This window comes from Pteropus medius, unplaced genomic scaffold, assembly GCF_902729225.1.
Source record: "Pteropus medius unplaced genomic scaffold, Ma_sr-lr_union100, whole genome shotgun sequence".
In the NCBI taxonomy this organism is placed as follows: domain Eukaryota; kingdom Metazoa; phylum Chordata; class Mammalia; order Chiroptera; family Pteropodidae; genus Pteropus; species Pteropus medius.
The window spans coordinates 6,119,966-6,136,456 of NW_024354500.1; the positions used below are offsets into that span (position 1 = coordinate 6,119,966).

Below are 16,491 nucleotides of genomic sequence, written 5' to 3' on the forward strand. Positions count from 1 at the left end.
ATGAGGGAGGGAGTAGGGAGGAAAGAGAAGACAAAAAGACAAAGAAAATATAAACTGTACAAACCACATATATTTCCCTAAGGAGATATACATAAGACATCCCAATCTAACATTCTTTATAAATTAACATTTCCACACATGGATCTGTCAAATAGTGAAACAAAAAAGGGGTGGGGGGGATGCTGCAGTGACTTGAGAAGTTTAAATCTAATGGGTATAAAAAAAGTAAACACATAGTTTATAGCTATTGGATTTTTAAAAAAACGATGCTTAATTGTTATTGAATATCTCCTTTTCTGGGTTATTCTACTTTTTAGCTGTAGAGGCCTCAGGCAAATGACATAATCTCTGTGATTCAGAGTCCCTATAGGCAAAATGAAGGTAAAGATATCTGTCTTCCCTATTTAAAAAGTCATGAAAATCAAATGAATTAAAGTGAAATAAGTGATGGTCATGTTCTATTAAAAATATTTGACAAGTGTCTGTGGCCATGCTACCCTGAAGGTGCCTGATCTTGTCTGATTTCGGAAGCTAAGCAGGATCGGTCCTGGTTAGTACTTGGATGGGAGACCATCTAGGAAGACCAGGTGCTGTAGGTGTTAAAAAAAAATAATTTTATATATATATATATACATACATACACATACATATATATATACACTTATATATATGACAAGTTATTGTCTATCCATCTGACTATTTATATTCATAAGATTTCATTTATAAATTATCTAAACTCAAATAATATACTTTTGATTGTGAGATAATAGATGATAAACATTATTAAGCAATTTTTTCCTCACTAAATTAGTTCATTTTAATTTCATAAAACAAGTTAATTTAGTGATTTATTATGATGCAAAATCTATTACAAGTGTTTCAGAGGATGGAGTTACAGAACAGAGAGCAACTATTTGGGTTACTCATAAAGCCACACCTGAGAGGAGTTGAAAAACTTCTGACATCCGATGAAATAATTTCAAATCACAGAAGATTTTATAGAATTCAACAGAGAAATCAAAGGCTCAAAGAGAGATGGCAGAAGACAAAATGAGGTGAAAATGTGATTATGAAAGGCAAACTAACAGATAGTTAATTTATCAAATAGCACACCTGTGCAGTTACTGTCATTTACATATGCATAATTGTAATATGATATTCAAGAAAAAGTAGAATGATGTGCTGAGGAATTTTTAAAGAAGCATATCTAGACTTTAAAGAGTATATAGACATTGGCAGAGTTTTTAATGAGTAGTGACTATACTGAGCTATACAGAAATATAAGAAGGAAGGAAGGAAGGAAGGAAGGAAGGAAGGGAAAGAAAAGAAAAGAAAAAAAACAAAGTGGACCTCCCAAAAGAATATATACACATACATATTAGATATATATGCCTTAATTTTTAGTGAACAGGCTTGTAAAGGAATTCAATTTGTATTTTAAAGCTCTCACTGTAAATGTGCATACACAGATAGAGTAATGAATGTATGTTTAATATATTGCCAGTATCAGGCTGCATTCATAATTTACTTAATAATAATTTACTTAATAATTTAATAATTTACTTAATAATTTAACTAACTGTATATCAAAATACAATAAAACATGGCAAAGTTATACTCTGTAAACCATCTGTAAAGAAAAGAAAGTTGGCCTAGCATCTAGATTCTGAGGACTCTTAAAATAAATTGTGAATTGCCCTTTTTAATCAGGACACCGGGGAAGAGAATGATTTCTTTGGAGTGCGGGCACTTTAGAATTCCTGGTGTCAAGTGGAAGCCCACGGGTCTCAGGAGCCAGGTTCTTCTCCCTTGAAGAAGTTTCAGTGCATGCACATGAGATGCTTACATGCTCTTGAATGCAGCCTATTATAAGAACCACAAAGAAGAGATCAGTGAAAAGAATTTCTTACAGAAATAGGCATTACCCCAGGAGCCAGTTTTAGACTGAGAGTAATAGAAAGATAAAATAGAAAGGTTATGACCTTCATCCTTCATCTCCCTACAACTTGATGGCTTATTCTTGATATAAACCCTTCTGGCTAAAATATAGACTTAAAAAAACACATTAAAAAACCCAGACTTTGGTAAGGTGTGGGGAGGTGGAAGGAGGCTCCTGTGGAGCAGAACTCTGATTACACAGAGGGTGTCAGCTCTTTCTTCAGAACAAAATTGATTTTGAATTATTTACTCTTGGAGCCTACTATCTATATCAATTCACCCTACGAATTCATCAATTAATTCAAAACATTTTGGAATCAAGAAGAAAAATACTGTTTATATTGGATCCAAAAGTTAGCTGATTATTTCTGTCTGTATGTGGTTATATCCATGCATTTTCATCTTGCTTTCATATGAAAATTCTGAAGTAACTTACTAAATGCACCCAACAAAAACAACATTCTATCTCAGTAGTATCCCAATTTTTACATAAAAAATTATTTACGTAATTCTACTCTGTCCATTATCTTACTTACCTTTGCATTTAACTCTTTCTTTAGCTATTAATTACCCTGTTATATATAGGATGCTTAACCTGTTTTCATACTTACTTGGCCCTAACTCAATTCTCTTTGCCTTCAGCTCAGTCAACTGGAGTTTGAATAAGTCAATAAACAGATGACACAGATGGGTCACTTATTTTGTCAAGAGGCTTCTTTTTCTTTACAGATAAATAAACATAAAAATAAAAAGTCTATGTAGTCCCTAAGATCATAGAGTTAATTACAGAACTGGATTGCAAACAATTTTGCAAAACTATGGTGATGACTTCTACTCTGTCTAAGCCTTAGAGTTGTTTGGAAAAACCAAATAAAGTAACTATATGGAAAATATCATTGAAAACTGTTCTAATTCCATTTTACATGAGACAGGGGAGTTTTCCTGGACACAGTGCGACTGTAGTAAAAAGAATGAAGAGAAGACATAGCAAAAGAAACTCAAAGGCAAAATGTTAAAAACTTTATAGACCATAATTTTTTGAAAAGTAAAACTAAAACTTCAAGCATGGCAAAACAGGACACATTTGATTTTCATTTAATCTCATGACCATTAGGTATTCTTTTAGTACAAATTTATAGCAGAGTAAATGGATTTCCAGTAAAGCTCAAGAGATATGGATCCTGGTCCCAAGTCCACTACTAACAATGGGAATGACAATTAAGTCAATCGATTTTTCTCTGTGAGTTTCATTTGCTTCCTCTGTAAAGGAGGGCCCTTGAAATAGAAGATCTCCAAATTCTGTTCAAAAACTGTAATTTTGGAGTTGTGAAATACAGATTCTGGTTATGTGGCTCTTACCTTACATTTATATCTCACACTATAAAGAAGACATCCTCAGCCATCCAGTGAGATCGGTGAGGTGAGTGACAGGGGTTGCTAATATTCCTACAGAGACTGTGAGGTCTAACTGGACAGATCTTGTTTTGAATCCCACCTCTCGTACTTACTGGCCAGAGAACCTTGGACGGTATGACATTTTAAAATTTAAGATTGCTCATTTGAAATCATATTAATTGTAAACAACTCACAATATAATTGTAATGGTTGAATGAGTCCGTATGTCAGTGTCTGGCACATGGTAAGTGGTCCATAAGTTTTTTTCTTGCTTACTTTCCGTTTGGGTTGGACTGACATAATAAGTAGCTTGTAGCTAAAAGATTAAAACATAATAAATGACTTGCAAAACAGTAAATTTCTGCTTTCCAGTCATAATGAATTTTACCCTTAACCCCAATACACAGATCACCTGTTTGTAATCATACTGACCTTTCTAAACCCCAGACTAATCTCTCTTCATAGCAACATTTAAAAATAAAGTGAAATAAAGAATAGAAATATGGAATCTATAGCACCACTAAATTTCCCTTTTGAATTTCTATGAATACTTATTCCTAACGATTCCCTTGCAATTTCAGTAATTAGTATAAATGATTTAAATTAAAGTATTTTTGGCTTAATGACAATAGCTACAGCTACTATGGTTATTTATTGTATGAATTGCTGCAAACAGTTTCCACTTGTTTTCTCCCTACAGCGATGTTAATTTGTTCTGGAAGCAGCAAAAGAAAGTAGTCTTCCTATCCTATCAGCCACTCTGCTGACAAAGAATCACTTTAATTCCTTGTTGAATTTATACGAAATGCATTAGAAGAAGATTCTGTTCTTGAGTGGCTCAGTTTATTCATTCTCTGTATTTATGTATCTATTAATATACATAGGTGTCTTCAATATAATTATATAATGTGTGTACAATCTCATACACATGCACATACTTACACAAAAATAATGCTTAAAAAATAAGTTACTAAACTATAAGTGTTGATTTCATTCAAAGTATACTGGGATTGTTGACACCTAGTACACTATCTGAATTTGAGGAATCATTCTCAAAAGGGATTGAACAAATTCCAATATACAATTTCAAGTAAGCTCATAAAAGAAAAACGTTATTTTTTTTTAATGAGTGGTACAGCTGATCCTTTCATTCAAGGTCAGATTATGAAAATGTTAAAGTGACTCATGAGGGACGAATATTCATTTTACACATAGATATACAAAGAACAATCTTTGTTTTCATATAAGTTACTGATGTGGCTGAAATCCCTCATTAAATAGAAATTTTGTGGTTAAAATCTGTTACTAGCTTATCAAAGCACCTGTCTGCTTTTACAACACATATGGCATTTGATCCAGAAAGCCACATGGGTATCCACTTTTTGGATAGGCTTTGGCACTTCTAAATACACACCCAGGACCTGTCCCTTCTGAAATTAGATTACCAGCTTGCAAGTCTGTTTTATCCATGTCCAAAAGGCCTTCGTGCAGAGTTGAGGATCCATGGGCTGGGAAAGAACAATAGCTCTGCTCCTGCCTCACAGGGTGGTTCTTCCTACGCCTCAGTAGTCTTCTCTCTCCTGAGTTGCTGAAAGATTCTAGTCTTGCTTCTTTCAAATATGTTTTCCACATTACGGTCAAATCTGATCATGTTTCTCTCTTGCCTCAAAGCATTCAAAGCCCTCAGGATAAAGTTCAAAATTATTAACATGACTGAAGAATCCTTTGGTGTTCTGTCTCTGCTCCAGCCATATTGAGACAATTGCAGTGCCCAGAATTTGATATGTGTATCCTTGCCTCCAATCACTGCACATTCTATGCTCTCTGCCCAAACTGTTAGTTCTCCTCCCTTAGCTTCCCCTAAGAGAACTCTAGCTTCTCTTCTTTGGGTCAATGTAGCCATGAATCTCTAAGAGAATCCTTTCCTGACACCTCCCAAACATTTTCTCAAGAGCTCATGATTTGTCCTTATATGATGTCATAGATCACTTACTCAGATATTATATTGTATCATAATTGCTGGTTTATTTCTTTGCTTACCCATAAGATTTCTTATAAACTCTTTGAGTGTAAGGATTATATATTATCAGCTGTTATATCTCTAGCAGAATGCTTGACATGTAATAGATGCTTAATAAATATTAATAATGAGTAAATAAAATAATTAGGGTTAGTTATGATACAAGTCATGTGCTTATGAATGTACTTATTAATTTAATTCCAAATAAGAATCTAATATGAAAGCTAGGAAATATGATATACTCAAAAAATGAGTAATAGAAATAGTTAAAATTGCTCTATATTGAATTACAAAATTTTCATCCTCTTTATAGTTTTAAATTCATTTTAATTTGAAATTCTGTTAATAAATTTTATCAACAGGAAAAAAATAAGAAAAATAAACCATAATTTAAAAATATTTTTTCTTTTATTTTAAGAAAAGCAAATATGGAGAAATTAGTCTTATTTCTAGTCTTTACTGATCACTCTCCATATAACTCATTTAATGACTCTATTTCAATCACTTCACTTAGCATTATAGCTACCTCTTGCTACATAACAAATTAGTCCAAATTTAAAGATGTAAAAATGATAATCGTTTATGATCATCTCTCATAGTTCTGAGCATTGATACTGCTTAGTTGGTCGTTGCTCACCATCTCTCATGTGGCTTTAGTCAGGTGAGGCCTAAGTTATTTTGATGGCTTCTTCATTTTATGTCTGGTGGTGAACACTAGCCAACAGCTGGAACTTCAGTGGGAACTATCGGCCGAAATACCTACACATGGCCACTGTGTGGCCTGGGATTCCTCACAGCACGGAAGGTCTCAAGTACAGCCAGGAACCCAGCAGAAACTGCACAACATTTTCTAACCTAGTCTCAGAAGTCATGCCTTCTAATTTCCTCTGCATTTTATTCTTTAGAAAGAAGTTTATATGTATTCCCATATTTTAAAGGGAAGAGAAATGGACTCAATCTCTTAATGGGAGAAATGTCCAAAAACTTGTAGGTATATTTTAAAACCACCAAATTTTTCTAAACACCAGTCTCTAAACATACTTCTTTCTAATTAACATACTCCTTCAGGGAGACACATAGAGAGAAACCATAACTTAAAAAAATAGCAGTGTTATATACCAAAAAACATTGAATTGTACAGTTTAAATGATTGAATCATATGGTATGTAAATTATGTCTCAATTATGTTGTTAAAAAATGTTCAAGAGACAGACATGGATACTGATTGCTTTTTTCTTCTCACAATTCCAGAGAAAGCTGCTTGGACTCATATTCTATTTAATATAAAAAGAAATAAGACTATATATTGTGCAACCAATATATTTTTAGTGATATGGGGCTTACTGGAGCTTACTCTGTACTTTATATGAGTAATTTATGTCAATTTTAGTGTCCAGAGATTTTTTTCAAGTTTCTTGTGTTTTTTGTTTGTTTTGTGGACAATTATCAGAGGCTCTATACTTATACCTAAAAACTAGTAGCACTATATCTGTGCTCACACTAAGTGAGCATCATATATACCCATAGAGGACTAGCTCTAAGCTAATAGACAAAAAACCTAATTCAGGAAGTGAATAGTTACAAATGACCTTATGCAGAAATTCTTTTTAATTTTGTATGTATAACCCATTCCTCTGTTTTATTTCTAGTGAATTCCATCATTAATATTCTTGGCTCCTGGATGAAAAAGTAGAAGTGAAATCAGCATATGGAAACATATATTTGAAACAAAAAGTAAAAATATAAAAACACCTGGATGTAGAAGTTTGTGTTATGATTTGTTTTCATTTCGGTCTGAGCCCAAAGAATAAAAAAATTGCCTAAGTCACCCTCCTACCTTCAGCGAGACTCAGTAAAAACTTTTCGGCTGCGTGACATTCCAAATAAGTTCTTGGTGTGATCACACAATTATATTTCTTAGTATCCTGTTCTGATTCTATTCTAGTCTATCTCAACCTATCCCATCCTCGTCTATTAGAGTCACCTGTCTTTAGTCCTTCCTTCAGCTAGAGGTCGGTTTGTCAGTGATTAGGAAAGATTTAATTGGTTTGATTAATCTAAATAGGCTCTTTCTTTTCCCATTCATGTCTGTTAAGAACATTAAAAAAAAAAAAAAAAAAAGTGTCAGATATCCAGGATTCAGAATCTCGATTACCCTACTATAAATATTATACAGCCCTAATTTGGGTCTCAAAAAAGCAAACAATTAAATCAATGAAACATCTTTAAAAACATCTCCAGAGGGCATAAGCCATCATAACTACTCAAAAAAATAGAACTTTTAAATAAAGTGACCAAAAAGTATATGTTGTCTAACCAACATGCCCCCTTTGACTATTTTGGGGACATATTGGTTATATCATATTTAGTCTTGACTCTTTTAATGATGGACTTATATAATTTTTAGCCACCTAAAAGTAAAAAATAAAACATAAAATATAGTTGTTTTAGTCTCTTTGTGATGCTATAACAGAACACCATAGACTGGCTGGCTTATAAACAATAGAAATTTCTTTCTCAGAGTGTGGAGGCACCAGTTCAAGATCAAGTGTCTGGTGGGCAGATTCAGAATCTGGTAGGACCTACTTCCTGGTTCATAGATGGCCTTCTTTTTCAAAAGACATGGCAGAAAGAGTGAGGGAGCTCTCCGGGGTCCATTCAAGTGGTTTCCACTCTTATGATCTAATCATGTCCCAAAATATTATCACACTGAGGATTAGATTTCGTCATACGAATTTTGATGGATACATTTAGTCTATAGTAATAGGTCAATGTGAGCCCCAAGCCTCAGGAAAGTGGGCACGGTAGTCTACTATGTATTTCCCAGAGTCTCAGTGATTCCATCTTTAAAAACCTTAAGTCAGAGAACCTCAGATCAGGGATAAATATCAGGTTTGGGAAAATAATTTCTTTCTTATTATCAGTCACAGTTGATAACGATACCTCCAATTTGCATCAGTGAACTACATACTCCCTCAACCCGTATATTTTGCATTTACGTATACAGTAACTATGAATTTTCCTTTCAAAATAGCTGTTCTGGAAGTGTAACTAAAAGGCATAACCTAATGAATTTCCCCAAACCTTCACCTATTAGAAGAAACAAAATTACCAGAAATTCCACCAATTAAAACTGTCTTGGTGAAATGTAAAGAAAAACATTATGAAGTCCCTCATCATAGGCCTCACACTAGGCTTGCGATAGAAAAGGAATGGATAGACAGGAAATGGAAGTTTTAGAATGTCCTACTTTCCAATGTCTCCCAAAGAGTGTTACAGAACCTGGGAAAGAATTCTCAATTTTATCAGTCATACCTCTCCTTTTATTTCAAATATTTGATATCTTTTCCAACTATTCTAAATGAAATTCGTAAATAATATAATCTACCAGTGCATACAATTTCAAAGAATCTGTATAATGTTACAACTTGTAAAAAAGAAATAAGAGGAATGTAAATTATCAAAAAGTAATGATTTAGGTATGTTTTATTGGCTACACAAATCCCACTATTTTGGTAATGTGATTGTTATATGATAAACAATCATATTAAAGTTCTAAACAAAGTAAAGTGCAATCATCCCTAGAGTTACACAATATTTGTGTTCCAGGTAATTCAGCATACCTTATGATCATGCAAAATAAAAATCACTTTGTGTTTATTGTATAAAAGAGTTATGTTCTGGTCTACAGCCATGCTACCCTGAACAAGCCTGATCCCATCTGATCTCGGAAGCTAAGCAGGGTTGGGCCTGGTTAGTACTTGGACTCAAAAAATTAAAGTAAATTTGTGACTCACAAAAATATCTGATGAGATATAGCAAAATCCTGCAAAAATTAAGATCATTTTGCAATGTGAAGTTTTTTCTGTGCAATGCTGGCTAGCTAGCAACCCAGATCGCTCCTCCAAAATAGCTATCTTTTCTCCAAATTTCTGACAACCAAAAATGCCTTCAGAATTTCAAAACATTCTTTGGAAAGTAGTACCACCACCATGATACCACATTCTAGGTTTTTCAGAGGGGTTAGTTAGTCCTCCTGTACCTAAAGTCATGCCCTGTACTGTCCTGGTCCTTCAGATCACAGGTTTCTTTACTCTGCTGACAACCAATGGTCTTACTCTCAGGCTTAGATTCTGCAGAGATTGATTGATGGACCCCATTAGTTGGTTCATCTGGTGTTTTTTCACACAGCCCCAGATATTTCAAGAGGGCATCCCTTCCTTTCTAAGGCACTACCTAAAAATCAACAAGGAGATCCACAGGTATTTCCTCGTGATTTGGAGCTATCATTCTTCCTGAGGCTATTGCAGCTCTTGCGGCTCCTGTAGCTCCACCCATGGTCTCCCACACCTTGTTCTTGAGGGTCAATCACTGGATACAGTGCACTGGATACACTGAATAAGTGCCCCTTCTCTTTCTGAGATCACATTCTCATTAAAAAGTAGACTTTATTCTAACTTTGATGTCCGCCCTGTCTCTTAATAAGACTGCATTTACTTTCCCAAAAGGACAAATCCATGCCTACTCAGGGATTGTCAAGGTGGGTCAATAGACCCTCAATAAATTTTTATTAAATACTGTATTGAATAATTGAATCTAGGATCCTGATTACCAATACTAGCCAGAAGTTTCTGCTTAGACACACAGCATTCCAGGAATACCTTCAACCTGCTCTCATTTTTCTGACATCAGCTCCAAGAGGGGGCTTTGACCTTCCAAACAAAATGTCACAATGACTTATCATATTTGGTCTGTTTCATGCATCTATTCTCTTCCCTTCCTAACATCTAAAAATAAGTTGATGCAAACTAGGAAAATGTTATACTGCTCTGTAGGCCAATCTAATCTAACTCTACTTTGCCGAAGCTTGGAACATTTCCCTTGGGAGAAAAATCCGGTCATAATTATATATGAGAACTGGAATAATTAACCATCAATAATTGCACTTAAGATTATCATGAAGCATATTCGAGACAACATGATTTACAGATTAGTTCTGTTATAGTAGTTTGGTCGTAAAACTTTCGTTATATATTTTAGTGGAATTATTTTTTGCAACTGTGACGGGAAAAGAAAAAATCTTATTCTTCAAATGATCATTTTCCCCTATAGTCCTTTTATTTTTCTGCTTTTCTGAGGAGAAATTGCTACTCCCACCACCCCCAATACACACATATATACCTTTGTGAGTAAAGATAAATAAAGACAAGTCACACTACACACTGTTTTTGTTCTGTGACTTGAGTATATGAACATTTGTCACTTTATACTTGCTGCCTGCTGGCATGAGCAAGTGTATTTCTTAATCTATTTCACACGATTACTGCCCAAAGAGAGATCACTCTGTTTTTCCTTAATTTTGCTAAAGAGGCCTGTGCTTTTCAGGGTGGAGCTTAGACAGAAAAGCAGCAGGAAAGCCAAGTTCACTTAATGAAAACACAGCCCACAGCTCAGAGTTTCACACATCGGTGGAGCTCCTGCAGCTCTGCCGAGCTTGCTATGCAGGGGTATTAAACCTTCCCGCCAATGCTGTAGGCTCAAGTTCACAACACATTAAAAAATGAGACATTCTCATTACCTGGCATTCTACTCAACTAAATTATCAAGGGATGAGAAATAAAAGAATTTCAGTCATCTTTTCTTAAAATGAAAAAGCTAAGGCATCCATTCAAGAAGTTAATCCTTTCTAAACTGCTTTTTTCAGAAGTATAAAAATGCTGATAGCAATAATAATTATAGTCATTATTTATAAAAGGCCTAGTATGTGCCATGCACAATACTTAATTCTTTATCTATATTAATTTATTTCTTATCTCAACTCTGCAAGTCAGGTAGAATTAAATAAGAAGAGTATTTGGGAGAGAAAAGATATTCATTGTTTTTAAATTATATCTTACTTTTATCAAATTAAAATTTTAGTATACCTGAATGTTAATCTTAGCCTGATAACAACTATAAAGCTATATTTTAAATTTTGTGTATGAGTTTTAGAGGCACATTCCACTTATGGTCAATTGCTTTAAACGAATTAGATGTGAATCTTGATATAACATTTTTACATTTTGATTTAGATGATTAGATAATCCATTGGAGAAAAATTGAGGGACTACATGAATTAATATCATCTAAATGGAAATCCAAGCGATATAATAATTGTTTCATTTTCTTAAAAAAATTTCACTTGACTTTCAATTGCAAAGAATAATGTGGTAGCTTAGCCTAAAGATTTCACTTGCAAATATTTTCTTTTGAAATTAGAGTTTCCTTCAATGTGATAGTTGAAGTATTTTTATTCTATATTTTATCCATTTAAAATTATTATGAAAATAAACATAAAAATACAGCTTATATTAGAAAAAAAATCTTTGAAACTAAAATTGTAGATATAAAACCGAGCACAGTAATAATATGGAAACTATAATAGGGGAATTAAAAATATAAAAATAAACTTAATTAGAAATGTATTTTCCAGTCTCTTAAAAGTTTATCTACCATCCAAGTATTCAATGGTAAGGTATTTTATTCTTTCGATGTGTTATATTATACCTTTTAGTGTTATTACTTAAGCTTTCTGTAGGTGATATGTGTGCACCATGAATTATTCCCACTACTGAAAATTTTGGAAAATTTTAAGCTAAGTCTAAAAGCATGGCAGAAATAATACTTCTTCAGATTGCACTTTCTAGAGTTCAGAATAGAGAAGGCTCTGGCTTGGGAGGCATTTCCCAAATAGCCATGGCAGAGGGCTTTTGCCCATCAGTTCTGCCCCAGTTCATATAGACATAAATGGAGGTGCCGGGACTAAAAATATCTCCCATCTCAGTGGGAGTTATGGTTATTATCATTTGTTACAATAATTTCTGGAATTTATTAGAGCCTAAGTAATTGATTATATAAACATGGCCTTTCATGCTGAAAAAATATATTACTAATTTGGAATCAGTTTGTTTGACCCTAGAATCAAAAGCAAACATTTAAAAGTCTTGTGTACAGGTAGTTCATAATGTGATACTAAGCAGAACGAGGAAAATGGAGAGGGAGAAAAAGGGAAGGAGAGAAATCCAATCCAGAATATATTATTGCACTGACCTGCCATAGGTCACTTGCACGCACCCTCACTTAAACCTTCTGGGGTACCTTAAGAAATCCGCCTCTGAACCATTTACACAGGAGACAAAAAGAAGAAGCATTACCATGGGCTTCTGTCCCCATGGATCAAGATGTTTTCATAGACATCAGTATCCTCATACTTCCAAGTTGTTTATGGGTGAACACTAATTATTTTCTTTAGCAGATCCTAGGAGAGCATCAAAGAAGTCCTAGGACAGGAAGCAAGAAGTATTACTGCACAAGCCTACAGTGACATATTCTCAGATTGCACCTATAAGAATCTGGCTGGAGCCTATAGTTAATCACCACTGCAATGGCTGGAGTCAGAGCTAATTGTTTCATAAGAAGAGTCCAATACAATTTTTAAATGACTCAATTTCTCTCTTACTTTTTAACCAGGAGCTCACTTAAATATATATATATATATTGCATAAAAAAATGACCATTTGTAGCATTTGTGTCAGTGTAATTGCATCATTTATGTATAAAGATGTGGCAAATAGCCAATCCCAATTGGGTCTAATGGAACATTATTAGTATCATACAATTCGTATAATATAATTTGATGTGATATAAAAGAGAAGCTTGTGACCTAAAGCATGAGGGCTGAAACATTGCACAATGCCCTCATCAGAGTAATATCCCTTCTGCATATTTTATACTTTTTAGACATTATTCAACTTAGGATATTCTGCTTGAAATAAAAGATCAATTAAATTCATTTTTATTCCTTCTTCACATTGTGAATTTTTTTAAGTGAATGAAAGAGCAAGAGAGAAAAAAGGCAAATGTGCATAAGAGGGGGGTGAGAGAAAAATTGCAAGTTTTTGCTTCGAATTTTTTTCTTGAAAAAGTGTTAAATGTGAAATAGCACTATAAAACACTTTGCAGTCCATTCAGTTTCTTTTGGAAAATAATAGTTGGATTGAAATGAACACTTTAGAAGATACTTTATTTCTTGGCATTTAAAATCAATATTTTTCTCACTGTCATGAATATTTTTTGGAAAAGGCTTGGCAGTTATTTTTGTTCATTGTAATTGCGGCTCTACTGTAGGTGAAGATGGAACACCTTTCTCTCATTATTAAGAGCTTAGTAGCCCTGAGCTAAAGGCTGTGATTCTTCATGTCACCATGGTGGTGGCAAATAAGAAATCCCATTTAGTTTCTAGTAACCTCATTTGTCAAGAAGACTGTATTTCAAGTTTATATAGATTTAAAGCAAATAAAAACTAGACAGTTAAGTTCCTCTTCGGTCAGAAATTACATTCATCAATTAAAGAAAAGTTAAACTAATGAGGTATCATTTTTACAGCCTACTGGCCTATTTTAAATTTTATTTTTAAAAGATGTGTGGCATTGATTTAATTTTCAAATTGGTTCTCCATTAGTGATAGTTTCAATGTGCCACTAAAGTAAAAGAGCACTTACTTATGTGAGCCACATACCAAGCTGAGGAGATGTTAAACTTTCTCAACTTTACAGTGAATGTGAAAGCGAAAATATGCTAGCAGAATGTTCTGCATGGCAATTTGAAAAGGCTTTTTTAAGTAAATGCTTTGAAAATGTTCTCAATTCTTTCTTTATGCTTTCAATTTTAGCCTGAGATGATCAAGAATTTAAAAAAGGTCGTGCTCTGAGAAACTTGAAATCTGTCTCAATCTTGAAATGACAAGCCTTTCAAGCCAAATGACTTAACCCTTCAGAGAGGGAGAAATATACACTGGGTCCCTCAGTGCCTCAGATAAACTTCAGGCTTCTTACTAATGCATGATGTGTTACTGACTTGTGTAGCTTTAAAAACCCTTTCTGAGTTGAGATTATTTTCAGTTATTTCACATTATCTTGCCTACCACCTGAAAATGCTGGACTTTCGCTTTGCATTTACTATCTGATACAATTAAAAATTCAGCAAAAGCATGAACTTGATAATGATACAGCAAATCAAGTTAACACATGTTATCGTGACAACTCTCAACAAACCCCTACTGTCCTTTCACTTCCATTCTAATCATTGAAACAATAGATGCTACTCTTTTGACGATTATAAATATTCATAGACAAGTCATCATAAACATCATTTTTTATGTCATTTCAATGTACAAAGGTTTCATATTTTTTCAGAATCTGTCAGATTTAGCTTACATTACCTTACTTTCCATTAACATTCAATTGATTTTTTCTAAGTTTCTGATCAATATTTTTAATTTTTTCCATCAAGAAATCGATCTAAATTATTCTTATGTGTACATTTGCCTGACAATATACAATGGGCAAACCAGTGGAAAAAAATCAAAATCTTCTAACTTGTCTAGTATTTGTTTCACTATCTTTCATAAACATCATATTTTATTGTCCATATATCTGAGGAAATTTGCAAATGTATTTCTCTAATAATATTTTTGAATACATAAAAATTTCTACAGCTAGTAAAATCTTATATTCTTTTTTCAACTATTATTATTACTCTTAGAATCAAAAATCCTAGAACCAACCAGACTAGAATTTATAGCTTAAAATCTATTGTTTCTTGCAAAACATATTTAATATAGTTATGTATGAGAAGAATTCATCACTTACAGTCATGGAAATAATTTCTATGATCGACTCTCAAACTTCAGTATAAAAGCACCAGGACCTTGCCTATGATGTGAGGCTTAGGAACCACCATTTTTACTATCTATCTGTGCGGTTAAGCAACACTTGGAGGAACAATTTTGAATACATTTACATTGCATTTTTATCTTTTTGAATATTTTTTCTTTTTTTCTAGCTTTATTGAGGAATAACTGACAAAGAACTGTTTATGTTTCAACTGTAGATATACATGTCTATCTATCTATCTAATCTATCTATCTATCTATCTATCTATCTATCTATCTACATATTGTGAAATGATTACTAAGATCAAGTTGACACATCTACCACTTCATTTAAATCTTTTTTGTGTGATAAGAATGCTTAAGATCTACTCTCAGCAAATTTCAAGGATCAAATACCATATTAATTATAGTTACCATACTATACATTAGATCCCCAGAACTTATTCATTTTATAACAGAAAGTTTGTACCCTTTGACTTACATCTTCTAATTTTCCATTGCCCCTAGTCTCTGGTAACTACCATTCTACTCTGTTTCTATAAAATTAGCTTTTTTATATATATATTGTGTATATTTATCACATTTTCTTTATCAATTTATCCCTCAATTGATAGGTTGTTTCTATATTTTGGTTATTATAAATAACGATGCAGTATATATGGAAGTACAGATATCTCTGTGAGGTATTGATCCTATTATCTCTTTGATTCATAAGCAATAAAAGTAACCACAGGAAAATATTCTAATTAGCTGGAATCTAATGTGGTTCCATAAACTAGTATCTCATTTACAGAATATTTTTTTCTAGCATTGGTGATAGAATATACTTATAATTTTAATATTCTACCTTTAATCATTAACTATTATATTTCAAAACTTAAATCTGACAAATCTAATGTGAATTTGGATAATATCGAGAAAAGTACAATGTCCAGAATAGGTAAGATGATCATTTCTCTCTTTCTGCAAATACTGGCTTTTACCTGGTGTACTGCCTTTGGTTCTAGACCTTGAGATTTATGAACAGTGACAAGTTACTCAGAGGAAAGCGCCAGTGAAGCTGAAGGAACATCAGCAGTGGCATAGTCAGTAATTTTGGCTCTCGGATAAACAGCCTTAATTGTGCCCTCAAAGTGGCTTTGCCATTGATACTGTGGCTCAGAGATGGATGTTACGAACAAGCCATGTTAGTCTGGGAGTTTGATATTTTAACTAATTTTAACTACTCTTATTATGCAGTTACTAAGCTCTCACAAGTATTTGAAATTTGATTCTTTAAATTTTGGTGATCTAGGGGAATTTGGGCTTTCTTTTATTTTGAGAAAAATGATTCATTTATTCAATATTATAGGTCAGAATTCTGAATTACATACAACGAAGTCTTCTCTTGCCAGCTTAAACAGAGAAGAGTCTATTCAAGGATATT

The 16,491-nt window shown here is 33.3% G+C and overlaps 1 pseudogene; it reads left to right on the top strand.

Annotated features, from left to right (window-relative positions):
* Nucleotides 1–480: 480 nt before the first annotated feature.
* Nucleotides 481–599, top strand: LOC120595186 (uncharacterized; annotated as a pseudogene).
* Nucleotides 600–16,491: the final 15,892 nt, after the last annotated feature.